General features: G+C 49.4%; 1 pseudogene; it reads left to right on the forward strand.

Annotated features, from left to right (window-relative positions):
• The first annotated feature begins 1,476 nt into the window (after positions 1-1,476).
• On the forward strand, positions 1,477-2,462 carry LOC137142133 (olfactory receptor 6F1-like; annotated as a pseudogene).
• The last annotated feature ends 15,261 nt before the right edge of the window (positions 2,463-17,723 follow it).

The following is a 17,723-nucleotide window of genomic DNA, read 5'->3' on the forward strand; positions in this document are numbered from 1 at the left end:
ACTCATTATGTTTATCTGCTTTAATCTTGTGAATAATGCTCTTATTGCTTTTTGCTTGTTAATACATCTATAGTTAGTTTATTATAGTACTGGTTAAAAGTGTTGTGAGAGATCTAAGGTACATTTGACCTGGAGTAAATGACTGGTCTTTGGGACTGGGAGTTGCCTGAATATTGTTGTGATTTTTGGTGGAAGGGACCATCTATCACAAATGCAGGGTTGCTAGGCTGCAAGATAGACTGGAGTGCTCAAGGGAACCATCTGTGACTCCATGTTCAGGCTGCTATATAGTGCTTGAGGAGTTCACACTTGATGCTTGGTTGGTGACATCTACGTATAAAACACACAACCAATTTGAGGTTTGTGCCCTGGTTGGTAACAATCTGCCCTGAGGTTGGCACTCAGATTAGTAAGCCATAACAGACAGCAGGTCACCTACATCCCAAATAAGTGCCCTAACCACCAGACTAGAGAACTAATTGTTTTTTCAGATTTACATTTTGATAAAAAATTCCATGCTGGAGCAGAGAAACCAGCCTGATGAAATTTTCAGCTAAACCCCGATATGTTTCCATGAAATATTTCAGTTTTAACAAAATGGAACTTTTCAAGGGGAATCAGTTTGGTAAAAATTTTGGTTATTTGACCAAAGTAACCTAAGTCCCACAGAAGATCAGAAGAGTCCAGGTGAGTTAGGACTAGAAATCAACTTTCAATGTGATTTGTGCAAAAAATCCTAAGCAGAAAGCAAAATTATTGTCAAGGTGAGGCATGACTGAGTGAGACAAATGCTGAGGCTTTTTCAGGGGTGGGTGAAGTGGAGTTGATGGGCTAGATCACCAAGACAGGAAAGACACCATAGGGTCAGCCACTCCAGTGCATCCTCATGGGCCTTAGAAGAATGATGAGTGGAGATCCCATCTCTACTGTTCCAGAGGGGTAGCTGTGTTAGTCTGTATACAGCAAAAACAATGAGAGTTCTGTGGCACTTTAAAGACTAACAAATTTAATTTTAGCAGGCATAAGCTTTCGTGAGGCTCAGCTCACTTCATCAGATGCAGAGGTAGAAATGAGAAATTTTGTAAATTGTAAATTGCTTTGCTCACCCATTCTCACCTCCTACTCAATGACTGTCATTAGACCTCAAATACCCAGCTTTCATTCACCTCCCCCGTTGTTCTCTTTGCACTTGTATATGTATATGTATATGATACACATATGTTTCTCATTTCTACCTCTGCATCTGACGAAGTGAGTTGAGCCTCACGAAAGCTTATGCCTGCTAAAAATTAAATTTGTTAGTCTTTAGAGTCCCACAGAACTCTCGTTGTTTTTTCATCTCTACTGTGGAGGTGGAAAGATGCATAAGGCAGGACAGTGTTGTGTAGCACCCATTTTCCCTTCTTTTCTCATAGCTTTAGTATGGGGTCTGCACTTCCCACATCCAAATGTGCATTCAGCATCCTTAAATGCCTTATGACCTCTTGTGTCTTGATAGATGGATGTCATGCTGAGACAGAAATAAAAAAACAAACTAGTGTGCAGGAATTCATTCTCCTGGGCTTTCCCGGCACTTGGTATTTCCGGATGTCCCTTATTGTGGTGTTTACTGTGACGTACATCCTGACGATCATCGGGAACGTCTCCATCATTGCCCTAGTGAGGACAGAACCACGCCTGCACACCCCCATGTACTTCTTTCTCTGCAATCTCTCCTTCCTGGAGATCTGGTACACCACAGCATGTGTCCCCAAGGCTATTGCTGCCATGCTGGGAACGAGCCAAACCATCTCTTTCAGTGTCTGCCTCCTGCAATTGTTTGTTCTCCTCTCCTTGGGTTCCACAGAATGTTTCCTCCTGGCCGTCATGGCCTATGACCGTTACCTGGCCACCCACTGCACTACAGCTCCCTCATGAACGGCACCTTCTCTGCTCAGCTGGCCTTTCTCTCTTAGCTATGTGGGTTCCTGGCTATCTCTGTGCTGGCAGCTCTAATATCCAGGTTGTCTTTCTGTGGCCCTAACGTCATCAATCATTTCCTTTGTGACATTGATTCATGGACAGCTTTTCCCTGCACTGACACGCACCTCGTTGAGCTGGCAACGTTCATTGTCTCGATCGTTGTTGTTGTGGTCTCATGCGCGATAACGCTGGTCTCCTATATTTACATCATCTCCACCATCTTGAGACTCTCATCTGCTCAAGGCCGGCAAAAGGTCTTTTCCACTTGCTCTGCCCATCTCACCATCGTGACTATCTGGTACGGCTCCACCATTTTTCTCTATGTCAAGCCTTCTGCTCAGAACTCATTGGATTTGAACAAAATAGTCAACGTCTTTAACACCATTGTAACTCCACTATTAAACCCTTTCATTTACACTTTACGAAACAAAGAGGTGAAAGAAGCCTTGGGAAAGGCATTGAGTAGGATATTAAATGGTTTTCAAACACCCTGGATTTAGTAGAACTGTAATCAAAAGGACCAAAATTTTAAATAAATGTCTGAAGGTATTGATACAGTCGAGGTTGAGACAAAAGGATTGGCAGTGATTCTCAAGGATAGCCTTGTCTCTTGCAATGACCGTTGGACACCTACATCCTACCCTAAACCCTAATGTAACATGTCCTTATCATGTGCCATTGTATCTTTTACAGCTTTCCTCATTTGCTATCACAAACTGCTATTCACTCACAGATTAGCTCAACTGGGAGGAGGCAATTTGTTTTATGCTGAATATTCCAAGGTGTTAGCTTTGAATGTCACTTAGCAGGATCTCTGTGTATGAGCCCATTGTTCCCAACCCCCTTTGGATATTGGATCTAAATTCATGATTTTCCGTTTTTGCCATTTTCAAAGCTGCCTGTGGGAATTAATTGCCGAAAACTTATTGAATTTCAATGGAATTTAGGTTTCTAACTTCCTTATCTCTTTTGAAATTCCCTCTTCCATACTTGGGCTTCCCTACTTGTGTTTACTATATAAACTTTGTTTTCCAGTAGTGGGATCTTGCATGATGTCATGGAATTCAAGGAAGAAGGCAATAATAGTTAAGAAAACTGACCTGGTTTACAGGGGAAGTGAAGGCAGTTATAAAAAATGATAAGTGAAAGAAAGGGGAAGTTGATAGCAATGAGTATAAATCAAAAGTTAGGAATTGTAGAAAATTGATAAGGGAAGAAAAGGGACACAATGAGAAATCTATGGCCAGCAGAGTTAAGGACAATAATAGGTTTTTTGTTTGTGTGTTCGTTTAAATATATTACAAACAAAAAGCATCCTGACAACGGTATTGTCTCTTTCTAGATAGAAATGGTACAATTATCATAAATAATGCAGAAAATGCAGAAATGTTCAATAAATATTTCTGTTCTGTGTTTTGGGAAAAACAGATTATATAGTCTTATCATATGGTGATGATAACACTCTTTCCCTTTCAGTAATATTTCAGGAGGATGCTAAATGGCAGATCCTGATAACTTGCATCAAAGGGTTTTAAAAGAGCTAGCTGAGGACTCATAATATTGATTTTCAGTAAGTCTAGGGGCCCCAGGAGGTTTCTAGAAGATTGGAAAAAAGCTCCTGTTGTGCCAAATTTAAAAAGGGTAAACGGGACATACTGGGTAACTATAGACCAATCAACTTGACTGATCTCAGGTAAGATGATGAAGTAGTTGATACAGGGCTCAATTAATAATGACTTAAAGGAGGGTAATGTAATTAATGCTAATTAGCATGGTTTTATGGCAAATAGATCCTGTCAAATTAATTTAATTTTTGTGTGTGTGTGTATGATGAGATTCCGTGTTTGGTTAGCAAAGGTAATATTGTTGATGTAATATACTTCGACTTTTCTAAAGCGCTTGACTTCGTACTGCAAGACACTTTGATTAAAACAAACTAGAATAATGTAAACTTAACATGACTCACAAATGGACTGAAAATTGGCTAACTGAGAGGTATCAAAGTGTAACTGTAAATGGGGCATTTTCAGGTAGTGGGTGTGTTTCTCATGAGGTCCTAACAGCAATCACTTCTTACCCCAACTTTATTTAATGTTTTTATTAGTGACTTGGAAGAAAACAGAAAATCATCACTTGTAAAGTATATGGAAGACTGAAAAGTCAGGCGACTGGTCAATGAAAAGAAGATGTGCTGAAAAAAGCCTTCAACAGACTGGAGTGGGAATAGCTCAGACAGATGTTTGTAAGATTTGGTTTTGGAAATCAGTTTTCTAAGAGCATATTAGTCCTGAATACTCAACTTGCAGCATATGATTTGGGTAATGGTCATCAATCCCCACTTGATCCATTTGCAATAAATGTGAAATATATCCCCTTGGTAAAGGAGATTAAAGCTTCTTCTAGCATACAATACAAAATAGCTTTGTATGCTGCCAATGTCTTCTTATAATTGGAAGATCCAGAAGCCTTGTTAAAACTGACTTTGGAAATTGGACGGGTATCAGGCTTCCAAATAAACTCTGATAAATCTGAAATTTTAGTAATTAATATTCCTGAAAGGGTCAAAACAAACTGTTGTCAGCTGCTTTAATTGAAATGGCTAAAGGAGTCTTTAAAAAACTGAGGAATTAACCTTGTGAAGAAAGGTCTTCCGGGGGTACATCAGTTCATCTAGATATTTGCCTGATTTTACAGAAGGCTACATACATAGCATTAGCAAAGTCAGGAAAAACTAAAATTTCATGCAGGCAATGCCTTGTTTATACTTCTCTATATACTGTACACTGAAATGTAAAAATCATAGAATCATAGAAGATGAGGGTTGGAAGGGACCTCATCTAGTCCAGCCCCCTCGTCAAAGCAGGGCCAACCCCAACTAAATCATCCCAGCCAGGGCTTAGTCAAGCCGGGCCTTAAAAACCTCAAAGGATGGAGATTCCATCACCTCCCTAGGTAACCCATTCCAGTGCTTCACCACCCTCCGAGTGAAAAACATTTTCCTAATATTCAACCTAGACCTCCTGCACTGCAACTTGAAACCATTGCTCCTAGTTCTGTTATCTGCCACCACTGAGAACAACCTAGCTCCATCCCATTTGGAACCTCCCTTCAAGTAGTTCAAGGCTGCTATCAAATCCCCCCTCGTTCTTCTCTTCTGCAGACTAAATAAGCCCATTTCCCTCAGCCTCTCCTCATAAAGCGTGTGCTCTAACCCCCTAATCATTTTCGTTGCCCTCTGCTGGACTCTCTCCAATTTGTCCACATCCTTCTTGTAGTGCGGGGCCCAAAGCTGGACAGAATACGCCAGAATATTGTCTAATATTTATAGTCCAATCAATTTATTTCATAATTATATGGTAAAAGTGAGAGAAAGTAAGCAATTTCTCAAAAATAATGTGCTGTTACACTTTTGTGTTTTTATGTCTGTTTTTGTAAGAAAGTCATTTTTAAATTACATGAAACTTGGGGGATATGCGAGACAAATCAGACTCCTGAAAGTGGTACAGTAGTCTGGAAAGATTAAGAGCCACTGGACTAGATGACCATGGTGTTCCCTTTTAACCCTATGATTCTGAGAGGAGGAAGACTCTCAAGACAGAATCTTGCGCCAATATATTTGGTGTAGATGAATAATCTTCTTTGAATATTAAACTGATTCTGAATAAGTAATAGGTAATGTATAATGTTAGTAAGTTAATGTTTTATTGCAACTTTGCCTTAATAAAATGTTTCAAAAAATATTAATAGTATTCACACAAGGAAAGGTTCCCTTGTTCACAGGATAGTTTCTGATCTCTTGAAACAGTTATGTAGACATATTGCTGCTGTTCATTAGATCCAGTCAAATGTTGAACCTTCAGAACACTTGAGACAATCACTGTTCTCTGATTTCAGTCACTTGCATCACCTCACAGGATATTGCTCTTCTTTAGGCAAGTGATGACTTTGCTTCCAACCTTTCTCAGGGCCCCTTGGACCTCCTTGTTCCTCAGGCTGTAGATGAGGGGGTTGAACATGGGTGAGATGACTATATAGAGCAGGGAGAAGGCCTTGTTTAAAGCTGGTGACTGATTTCCTACAGGGACTCCATAAACAATAATGATGGTCCCATAGAAAATAGAAACAACCAGGAGGTGAGAGGAGCAGGGGGAGAAGGCTTTTTGCTTCCCAGTGGTGGAAGGGATCCTTTGGATGGTCAAGATGATCCTATAGTAGGAAGTCAAGGTTAGTAGAAAGGGGACCAGGGTCACACAGGCAGACACTATGAAAGACAGAAATTCAACCAGGTGGGTGTCAGTACAGGAAAGTTTTAACAGAGGCATGAAATCACAAAAAAAAATGGCCAACCTCCTTGGAAGCACAGAAAGGCAACGTGAATGTCAATACGACCATTGCTATACGAGTCAGGAAGCCAGCTACCCAACAGCCAGCTGCCAGCTGAAGGCACACCTTAAAGGTCATCACAGATGCATAAGACAACGGATTGCATATCGCTAAATAACGATCGTAGGACATGATGGATAAAATGAGACACTATGTGACTGCCAAAGATCCAAAAATATACAACTGGGCTACACAGTCCATGAATAAAATCACTTCCCGCACTGTAAGGAGACTTCTTAGCATCTTGGGGGCAATAGTGGTGGTGTAACAGATTTCCAGGACGGATAAGTTCCCCAGGAAGAAGTACATGGGGATATGTAGATTGTGATCAGCTGCTACCACCAGAACAATTAAGATATTGCCAGCCATGGTTACGGTGTCGATGAATAAAAATGTCACAAACAGTAAGGGCTGTATTTCATGTAAGTCTCCAAAACCCAGAAGAATAAATTCAGTGATGGCTGTTTGATTTTCTTTGTCAATTGTGCCCACATGCTTCATCTAAAGAAAAGGAAATGTATACAAAGGCAAATTCAGTGATTCATAGATTTCAAGGTCAGAAGAGACCACTGGGATTATCTAGTTTGACCTCCTGTCACAGGCCAGGGAACTTCACTGAAATAATTGCTTTTGAAATAGATAATATGCCTCATAACTTTACTATTCAAAGGAACCTAGTCAACTATAATCCTTTTAAAGGAAATACAGGTGACAAGAATATGCTTCATCCAAACCAATCCCTCCCCAACCCCAGAAATAACAAGAATGAAAGAGTAGGAATCTCAACACACCCAATACAGCACACCCAATAGCATCAGAAAAGCTGTGGGAAGTTTAGTAGGATTCTTTGCCTACTTCTATAGGTCTTCAGAAGAGACCCAGACAAAAGAAAGAAAGAAAGAAAGAAAGAAAGAAAATTCTCGTCAAATGTTTATTATGAAAATTATTTTTTAACATTATATTGGGTTTTCAACTAAACAAAATGTGTTGCAGAAAGTGTCTTCTTTCCACAAAACAGAAGAGGACTTTTCATTAGAAAAGCAAAAACCTGAAAACTGACATTTTTCGTCCATCAACTGAAAAATTTCACCCACTAATCCATGTATTTATTTTGCTTTGTGGATGTTTTGAGCCAAACATTTTTCAGTTTTCAGTTTGTCAATTAAATGATGAAATTTTCCATGGGAAAAAAAATCTGATCACATCTATCTTTCTGTTTCTCTATCTATCTCACATACATACAGTAAGTAAGTAAGTATGATGAAGTGGAAACTGAATGAGAAATACATAGACAATATCATTAAAAATTATGTAGACTATTATGGTAGTTAACCCATGCAGAAATGCAGACCTTAATATAAATTAGGTGTAAAATAATACCAAACCTGAATTTTCCATCCAGTCACACCCAGGGTGACACTTTACATCCATGATGCAATTGCTTTGTGTAGGTGTGAATGACCATATAAAATGCAAAACTGGAAGGAATGAAGCCCAATCGTTTTACTGTCATTTTGTATTATGGTTCAGTTTCCTGTTGTTCACGAATGCCAGAAAAGTCTGATTATAACTTATCCTGATTAACAAGCAAAGCCATTTTTACCTTTGATTGGTCTGTGGCCTTAATAAGTCATTTTAACCCTTGCTTTCACCTCCTCAGCAATCAGAATCTTGTTTCTCTTGCTTCATCTTCTCATGGCATGTTCTCCACTAAGTAAATGAGTTACATGAAAATTTACATCATCCACGTTTCTGACCTTCACATGGAGAATTGTGTATTACCATTACCCAACTCAGAAATATATCAAGACATGTTGTCTCATTTGATAACCCAAAGGTACCTCATCACACTATTCATAGAGTGTGATCAGCAGTGCTATTTAAACCAAACTGCTAGGTCCTGTGGTGATATTGTTCTCACAGCTACCATATGCAAGAGCTTGATCACAAAGTCCTTTGAAGTCAAGGGAAAGTGTAGCTCTTGTGGCTACAAGATTACGTTACTTTTGGCTTGATCTAGCCAATTTCCACAGAGAAGGCCTGATTCGCCTCTGTGTAGATGGTCGGGGTTATAACAATGGGCTATGTGAAGGGAATTAAGGAATTAGGTTTCCCAAACCCATTGTATTTCAATATGGATTGGGATGCCTAAATTTCAGCAAAGATGATCTCTCTCCATGTCTTTCATGCTTTCAGAGATGTTGGAAAGTCCTTAAAAATAGTCAAACTGGCTCCATCAGTTGTGCATGCTATCCATCTGTCTATCTATTGTGACGGGGCCAGCCCTGACGGCTATAGGAGGGTGCTTCTATTTACAAACCAGGAGGTGGGCGGGCATCGCCCACCGCTCAAGGTCCCTCCACCAGTCTAAGGGGAGGAGCCACTGGACCTAGGATGTAACTAATTCCATGGGACAACAAATGTAAAAACAGGAAGGGGCATGAGGGTCATAGGTATAAATGAAGGGAGGCGGAAGGGGACACCAAGCAGAGAGCCCCGGACAGCGCCCACTGCTCCCGGGAGGTGTCGATGGAGCTGGTGGATGCTTCCCAGAAGAACTCTGCCCGGAGACGTGAATGGAGAAGGGAACGGAAATAGGCCCCACAGTCGCAGGGCGCCTCCCCAGCCAACTTCCCCTCCCTGGTATTGTAGATGGTAACTTTGGCCAGGGCCAAGAGGAGGTTGACGAGGAGGTCCCGCGACTTCGTGGGGCCACAGACAGGGTGTGCATAAATAACCAAGTGCGGGGAAAAGTGCAGCCAGAACCTCAGCAGGAGGTTCTGGAGGAGCCAAAAGAGGGGCTGCATCCTGGCGCACTCCAGATATGCGTGCGCCAGGGTCTCCCTCGTGCCACAGAAGGGGCAGGTGTCGGGGTGGTGGGTGAACCACACCAAGTACACACCCGTGCTCAAGGGTCCGTGAAGGAGCCGCCAACTGATGTTCCTGGCGGGCTGTGGGGTCAAGGTGGCATACAGGCTGGCCCACCGGGGTCCCCGCCCTCCAGAGGTGGCAACAGGTCCCGCCATTTGGTGTTGGGGCGGGACGCAAGGGCAGGGAAGTGAAGGGTGTGGAGCACAAGCGTGTAAAGGTGGTCTCTCGGCGTGGTTCGGAAAGGGACCGGCTGCAAATCGTGCAGCCAGCTCGGTGCGTAGGGAGGGGGGAGCCGAGCGGGCTCGTGGGGCCGGGGCCCGATGAAGAGTGCCGGAGACCAGGGCTGAGGGGCAGGTGGGGAGCACGCTCACCCAGGACCCGCTCGAGGTAGACGTGAGCAGCAGGGGGCAAGGCTGCCATCACCGGGGGGTTCGAAGGGTGGAGAGCCCCATGTGCCGAGCAAGCGCATGGGGGTCCACCCAGTCCCCCCGGTCGTAGTCCAGGAGGTCTCTGAGCTTGGTGACTCCTGCCAGGACCAGCCTCCGTCGCACCGAGGGGGTCTCCGCCACCTGCACACCGAGTTGAGGGTTGTGTAGCAGGGGCTTCACGAGGAGATCCTCCCCCTCGGGGACCAAAGGGGGCCTGGAGGCAGAGACCAGCCTCCAGGTCCGGAGGAGGTCCTGGTAGAAGACCGGCAGCTCGGAGAGGTCTCGCGGAAGACTGCTCGGGTGGAGAAAAAAGAGCTGCCAGTTGTATTGGAGCCCTCAGAGGCGGCGGAGGAAGGCGTGCGCCACGTGGCTCCACGCCGGACTACCTGCACCATAAAGGAGTCTCTGCAGGGCCTGGAGGCGGAAGGTGTGGACCTGGCTGCGAATGCAGCACAGGCCCTTCCCCCCTTCCTCCAGGGGGAGGCTCAGGTTCCCTTCAGAGACCCAGTGCAGTCCTGGCCAAAATGACTCCAGAACTGTCTTCTGGAGTTAGGCCAGGAAACTCGGGGTCGGGACCAGGGTGTTGAGGCGGTACCAGAGCATGGACAGGACCAGTTGGTTCAGCACCAGCACCCTCCCCCAAAGGGAGAGGCACCGGAGCAGTCCCATCCAGCTCCGGAGCCGCCGCACCACCCTGTCTGACAAATCTTGCCAGTTTTCTGCCGGGGAGGGATGGGTGGTAGAAAGGTAAATGCCTAGATAGAGCAGTGGACCTGCGCTCCACCGGATGGCTTGAAGCGCGGGTGGGAGGGAGCTCGCCCGCCACCCGGCCCCTACCATCAGGCCAGAGCTCTTGGCCCAGTTGACCCGCATGGAGGAGGCTGCCGAGTAGATGGCCAGGCAAGCCTCCAACCGCACCAGGTCGCCCGGGTGCTGGACCACGAGGAACACGTCATCAGCGTACGCTGACAAGACCAGCCTCAGCACTGGCTCATGGAGCACCAACCCTGTCAACCTCCGACGGAGGAGACAGAGGAAGGGCTCAATGGCCAGGGCGTACAGCTGGCCCGACAGCGGACAGCCTTGGCGCACTCCTCGCCCGAAGCTGACCGGTTCGGTCAGTGTCCAGTTGAGCTTGACCAGGCACTCCGTGGAGGCGTACAACACCCGGAGAAAACCCACAAAGCGGAGCCCGAAGCCAAACACCCGCAGGGTGCCCAGGAGATACCCATGGTCCATCCTGTTCTCCTGATTCAAAGACAGGAGGGCGAACGACAGACCATCTCTACACCCGAGCTCTAAGAGATCCCGGACCAAATACAGGTTGTCGAAGATGGTGCGGCCTGGGACAGTGTAGGTCTGGTCGGGATGGACCACGTCCTGCAGCACGGACCCCAGCCTCAGGGAGATGGCTTTGGCCACAATTTTGTAGTCCGTGCAGAGGAGCGAGATGGGATGCCAGTTCCGGTGGTTGCAGAGGTCCCCCTTCTTGGGCAGCAGGGCGAGCATGGCCCACCTGCACGAAAGGGGGAGCTCTCCGCTGGCCTCAGACTCGGCCCAGACGGTAGAGAGGTCCGGGCCGAGGACGTCCCAAAACACGCAGTAGAACTCCACGGTCAGCCCATCCATGCCCGGAGATTTGTTGGTGAACATGAGGCAGAGGGCTTCCGAGAACTCAGCCAGAGTGAGAGGCAGCTCCAGCTGGTCCCGGTCACCCGTGCCGACCGTGCGAAGTTCATTCCAGAGCATTCTGCGGGCGGCGGCGGTGGTCGGATCCGGGAGAAAAGGGCGGAGTAGAAAGCCCGGGCCCTTCCACGCATCTCCACCGGATCCGTCAGGGGGGGCGCAGTCCTCCACCAAAAAGCAGGTGATGTGATTCCGGGCCCCCTGTCTTTTCTCCAGGGCGTAGAAGAAGTGGGAGCCATGGTCCATCTCCCGAAGGAGACGGATGCGGGATCGAACGAAGGCACCCCGAGCACGGAGGTCTTTGAGGGCCGGAGCTCCTCCCGCTTCTCCCGGCACGCTCCGCAGAGGGATGGATCCTCGGGGCTGGCGGCCAGACGCCTCTCCAGCGCTAAGACCTCCCGCTCCAACTGCTCTATCCCCGCATCCCTCCGCCGGCTGGCCCCCCGAGTGTAGTCGCGGCAGAAGAGCCGGGCGCGCACCTTCCCCATGTCCCACCAGCGCCGCGCCGAGGGAAAGGCGTGCTCTGCCCCCGCCAGGCCAGCCAGAACTCCCGGAAGGACGCCACGAAGCCCACATCCTCCAGCAGGCTGTTGTTGAAATGCCAGTAGGCCGGCCCCGGCCTTTCTGCCGCCAGAGAGGCCGTCACGGTCACCAGGTGGTGATCCTAGAACGGGGCCGGCCGTACGCTGGAGGAGTGGGCCCGCGAGAGACGGTGACGGGAGAAATATATGCTGTCCAACCGGGAGTGGCTCGACCGTTCTTCCCCCACCCGGACAAAGGTGAAGGTGATGGTGTCGTCCGGGTGGTGGTCCCGCCAGACGTCCACCAGGGAGTGGTGGTCTAGGATCTCCCGGAGGATGTCGGCGGCAGCCTGGCACTGCTCAGTCCCCGTGCGGTCCCGCTCCTCGAGGGTGGTGTTGAAGTCCGCGCCCAGGACCAGGCAGTCGCGAGGATCCAGTGCACCGAGGAAGGCGGCCGCCTGCTGAAAGAACCGCACCCGCTCCGGGCCCACAGTCGGGGCATAGACGTTGACGAAGTTCAATGCCAGCCCCTCCATGCGGACCCGGAGGTGCAGCAGACGGCCCGGTACAACCTCAGTTATCCCCAGCACCTCGGGCTGCAGGGTGGGGGAGAACAGGGTGGCTACTCCGCCCGCGCGGGAGGAGAGATGACTCAGATGCACCCCGTCCCCCCCTCCAGCTGCCAGCTGGCTTCGGCAGCTGGGTCCGTGTGGGTCTCCTGCAGGAACGCCACTGAGTACCCTCCCTCCCGGAGGAAGGAGAGCACTTGCGTCCTGCGGAGACCCATCCTGCAGCCCCTGGTGTTCAAGGTGGCGAAGATTATAGGCATTATGAGGAGGGCTGGGGGGGATCCTCGCGGCCAGGAACGCCAGCGGGTCTTGCTGGGCTCCGCAGCAGCCCGTGACCAGTCCCGAATGCCATCAAGGCGTCACGGAATCAGCGGGCCCACTGATAGGACGCGACGTCCTGCCACCCAGTCCCTTTCCCCTCCTTCAACGTGGCCCTCACGGCCCGGAGGACGCGGTGGAAGTCCCCCCAGCACTGCAGCGCGAGCTGCACCCGGTTCCGGGCACCGCGGGAGTCCCGGAGGAAGGTGCGCAGCTCTCGCGCAGCGCCTCGGGGTGCTTTTCCTCCGGCCTGGCCCCTGCAGCAGCCCCGCTGCCAGACGGGGCAGACGACAGGGGCAGCGGCAGAGGGAAGACAGCAGCCCCTAAAGGGCTGGGAGTGGCAAAAACAAAGGCCACCTCCTGGGAGTTCTCCAGAGGGAAGGAGACAACTCCAGGGGCGGCGGGGGGCACAGGTAGCAGGGGGAGGGAGAGAGGGTTTGGGGGCAGAAGGTGGAGGAGGGGCGGGAACAAGGAGAAGGGGAGGAATCGAGACAGGGGCAGGGTCGTTGAAAGGTACGGGGGAGGAACAGGGCCAGGGTCGGCTACGGAGTCCGCGGCGGCTAGGCTATCGGGGCGTGGTGTCTCCGGAGATGGGCCGGGAGCTGGAGGGTCGGGTGAGATGGGGGAGACAGCCTCGGGGCTGGGCAGAAAGTGCGGCTCCACACTCCTGGGGAGGGATGACTGGGTTGGTGGGTGGCCATTCCGTGTCAGAGGGCGTGGAGGCCAATTGCCCAGGGCCTGACTGGTCGGCCCCAGCCATCGCCCCAGGGGCTGCAGTGACCACAGCGGAGGCAGCACTGTCGACCAGGGGAGGGGAAGGGTCTGGAACAGTCTGGGGGACAGGAGCGGGGCTAGCGGCAGGGGAAAGGAGGGAGGGGAAAGCGGAGGGCGGCTGAGGGCCGTCCTCAGCCGAATCCTCCGGACAAGGAGGTTCATCCACCCTTGGACACGCTGGGGTCAGGCCCAAGGGGTCTATCTCCTCCATAAGGGAGGAGAAGTCTCCCCCCGCCACCACGAGGTCCTCCTCGGTGGGGACCGAGGTGGGAGAAACCTCGGCACCGGCAGACAGTGCGAGGGGTGTGGGGGCAGAGGGGCATCCGGCGAGGGACTCCTTGAGAAGGGACTCTAGAGGGAGATGGTACCGCCCTCAGCTGCCGCTGCAGTCTCCTCAGCCAGTGCCATCCAGGCAGGAGGCGCGGTGGAAGGCCCGGGTCCAGCAGCCCCCTTGCGAGACTTGTAGGGGTGTTCACCCACCTTGGTGAAAAAGGGAAGGGGGCGCTGGGTACTGACCTTGAGCTTGCCACGCTTACCCCGCACGAGCACCCAGCTCTCCGAGGTGGAGGGCTGGGCGACGGGGGCAAGGCCAGGGGGCAAGAGCGCAGGGGACGGGGTATGGGAAAGCGGAGGCGGGGCAGCAGGGGAAGGAAAGTACAACTGGGTGTTTCCACAAAGCCCCAAGGGAGTTAGGCACAACAGTGTCAATAGGTTTTTGGACCCTAAGTCTCTGTGATTTCTACAAATCTTGTGAATTGTGTTTGACAAGATTTGTGATACTCACCAAAAGTCAGTTCTGGATTTCATAAATGTTCTCGTGTGCCTCAGAATCTCAGTCAGTGCAGTCAGAGGGGAGATATTATGCCATGCTGATATATCTCACTGGATCAGGGAATTGCACGATACCTAACTAGGCTGTGGGTTTATACACGGGGCGATCCCCCCTACGGTGAGGGACTGGGGCATCTCTGCGGCGTGGCATGTAGGGGGATCTCAGAATGGGGCTGTCCCCCTGCAGAGAGGGGCTGGTGTGGCCGGGATGCAGGGCGTAGACAGGGAACCTCAGAATGGGGTGTGCTTCCATAGACAGGGAACCTCAGAATGGAGACAGAGATCCCCCTTTTTCCCATGCTCTCGCTGCTTAGAGGGTCCCCCCTCCCCTGGCACTGAGCTAGACCCAGGCTCTGCTCCCTGGTGCCCTCCTCAACCAACCAAAGGCTGACCCCGGGTGGGTGGAAATCTCACTGGGATGAGGAGACCCCTCCCAAGCCCCTCTGCACCTCTTCTCTGCCCTGTCACCCCAGGGCGGCCGTGACGACCGCCTGCTCTGTGCAGTGGGTCCCGTGTGTAATGAGTGGGGTCATTCTCAGCAAAGCAGAGGTCCATGGGAACCTGAGACTCAATAGCTCTGCTCATCGCTGGAGACCAAGAGCTGACTGGATCCTGGAGACTCATCTCCGCCCTCCGCCCGGCCCCTCATTGCTAGCCCTGGGATCTGCCCTCAGCTCTCGCAGGAGATGAGAGAACTTCTGCTTTGAAGTGCCTGGCTCCAACTTTTCAAGCAGGAACCAGTGGCAAACTCTGCTCAGCTCTGTAATTGGCTCTGCCAGCGGCCCCAGATCATCAATACCCAGAGCGAGAAATGTTTAGACAACAAAACAAGCTAGTTCCCCAGGGGATTTGCAGTTTGGTCTCCATGGTTAATTAAGTGGCTTTAACTCCCATGAAAGATACGGAAAGGACAACCAACAGCTTCTGTTAGTGCCAAGGCTTGACACAGCCCAGGCAGTGGGAGTGAGGTCTAGTGGTCAGAGGGCTGGCCTGGGAGCCAGGACTCCTGGTTTCTTTTTCCAGCTCTCAGAGGGCAGTGGGGTCCCCAGAAGGGACCAGCAGCTCATCTAGTCTCAACATCTGTATATCTGAGGCCGCCGCCTAGCAACTGAAGTTAGACCAAGGGTATTACAACCCTCAGGAAGCTAAACTGTTCTGTGCTGCAGGTGGAGAATAGCAGGAACGGCTGTGTAAAAGTCCCTGAGGCCCCCGTGATGGCAGGGAAAGGATTAAAGGAGATACAGCCAGCTAGTCCTGGCAACTGACCCCCACCCACAGGCTGCAGAGGAAGGCTGAAAAATCCCAAGCTCACTGCCAGTCTGAGCTGGGGGAAAGTTAGACCCGGAGCATGTGAGCAAGACGCAGCCAGCCGAGCACCTGAGTATTTGACTCGGTGCCACCTCCGAGCCCTGGCCCACCCCATCCACTGTCCTATCTCCAGCTGGGGCCGTCCCAGTGCTTCAGACCAAGATGACGACAACTCAAACAACCCCCCAAGGTGTTTGCAGAATAAAACAGGGATTTTTAACACTGACACATTGGTAATGGCACCAGACTCTTGGCAGGCCTGGAGGAGCCTGTTCCTGCATTAACCCCACATAATCACAGAGCACAGAGCTCTTGGGTCTTTTTCCCCCTGCATTGCATCAGTAGCTCTTGGGATGCAGCCGCTAGAGGAACCCGCAACCCAGGCTGCTATGGCTGCTTGAAGTTGGTCACTAGGAGGTACCCAGAGACAAAGACTAAAATCTAAGGGCTGAGTCCTCATCCAGTTACACTGAGTTGAGTTTAGTTTGGGATATTTTCTCCCACTGGGGATATGGGCCTTTGATTCCTGTTGAGGTATCTTCATTTTCAGGATCTGGCCAATGACACAGTTATACATCCACGTTCTTTGCCCATAAATACACATAAGCATGGAAAAGTGCACACACCATAGAAACACACACTCAATAATGCATATTCATAACACACATGCAGTTACACAATACTTTTCACTAATAAACACACAATGTTGTGTATTCACAAACACGCACAGTAATGCACACTCAGAAACACACTCCCTCTCCGGAACAAGCGTTGACAATCACACAAAACTCACACACTATTTTTCAGAAACAAACACATGATACTGGACATTTGCATCAGGCAGTTAGGTACCAAAGGATGCACACAGGTCTGTAAAACTCACTACTTACAATGTAATCTCACAAAAAGAAACACATAAGTCAGACCCACACTAGAAACTTTCTCCAGTAGAGCCTTGTGGCTTAGGAAGTGTGATTTTTCTTTTTTGCAACATTTCTATACTGGTAAAACCCTTAGTGGAATTATGGTTAAACTAGCTTAAAAGTTTCTCAGAGAACCAGTATAAGCTATACCAGGAGAACTACTAGCACATATACACTGATAGAGTTGGTTTGTATTGCAATATCGGGAAAGCTTTTCAAGGGTAGACATGGCTATTCATTGTCTGGTTATACATTCTCTCTCATTTGCTCTCATATAAACACACACACATCACACACATTCTCCCCATTTTACTGCCACTGGGTAAAACTATTAACTTTCCAAGTGATTTAGGAATTTAAATCTCATTTTCAAATGTGACTTTGGCACATATAAATATAGAACGCCCAGATTTGTATAGGTATTTAGGTGCATAAGGGAGATTATCAAAAGTACCCAGTTGCTTAAAACCCATTGAAATCCATGGTGCCTAAGTTGTTCCTTTAAAACGACACAAGGCACTTGTGAAAATGGAACCTTGATTTTCTAAGGGTTCGTCTATACTGACGGCAGCAAAGTTGCTGCTGTCAGATTGATCTTTCTGGATGGATTGAGCAGTCAGTGTAGACCCACTCAACCAATCAGTAAGTCGACGCAGTAAATCCATCCCCTCAAGTGGCATAGCACTGCGTTGTCAGGAATGCGGTTCCCATTGGCGCAGTGCAGTGAAGGTGGCGCACAGAAGGGAAGCACAGCACTCGACAGGAGATACACAAGCTATTCTGCATAGCTTGCGTAACTCCCGTCGACTGCCACCGAATTTCCAAGTAAGTGTAGACTAGGGATTAGTCATTGATGTGCTTTTGCAAAAGGTGGGACTCACTATGTGACAACCGGCAGCCAGAGGCGTATTGCAGCAGGTCTCAGATGATCACATAGCAGTTGAAGGACATTACAAGGAGGTGGAAGAAGTCCATGAAGCCCACCAGGAAACAGAAGTAGGGTTGGGTGTGGAAACTAGGAAGGAACTGGTCTCCCAATTGCTCGCCACGTTGGTCAACATCTTGGGGATGACAATGCTGGTGAGCGGGACCTCCAGGAAGCTGGGGATGAAGAGACATAATGGGCTGGTGAGTCTGCAGAAGAAGGCC

Source organism: Emydura macquarii, unplaced genomic scaffold (genome assembly GCF_026122565.2).
Source record: "Emydura macquarii macquarii isolate MOO-44397 ecotype Brisbane River unplaced genomic scaffold, CSIRO-AGI_Emac_v2 contig_3171, whole genome shotgun sequence".
NCBI lineage: Eukaryota > Metazoa > Chordata > Testudines > Chelidae > Emydura > Emydura macquarii.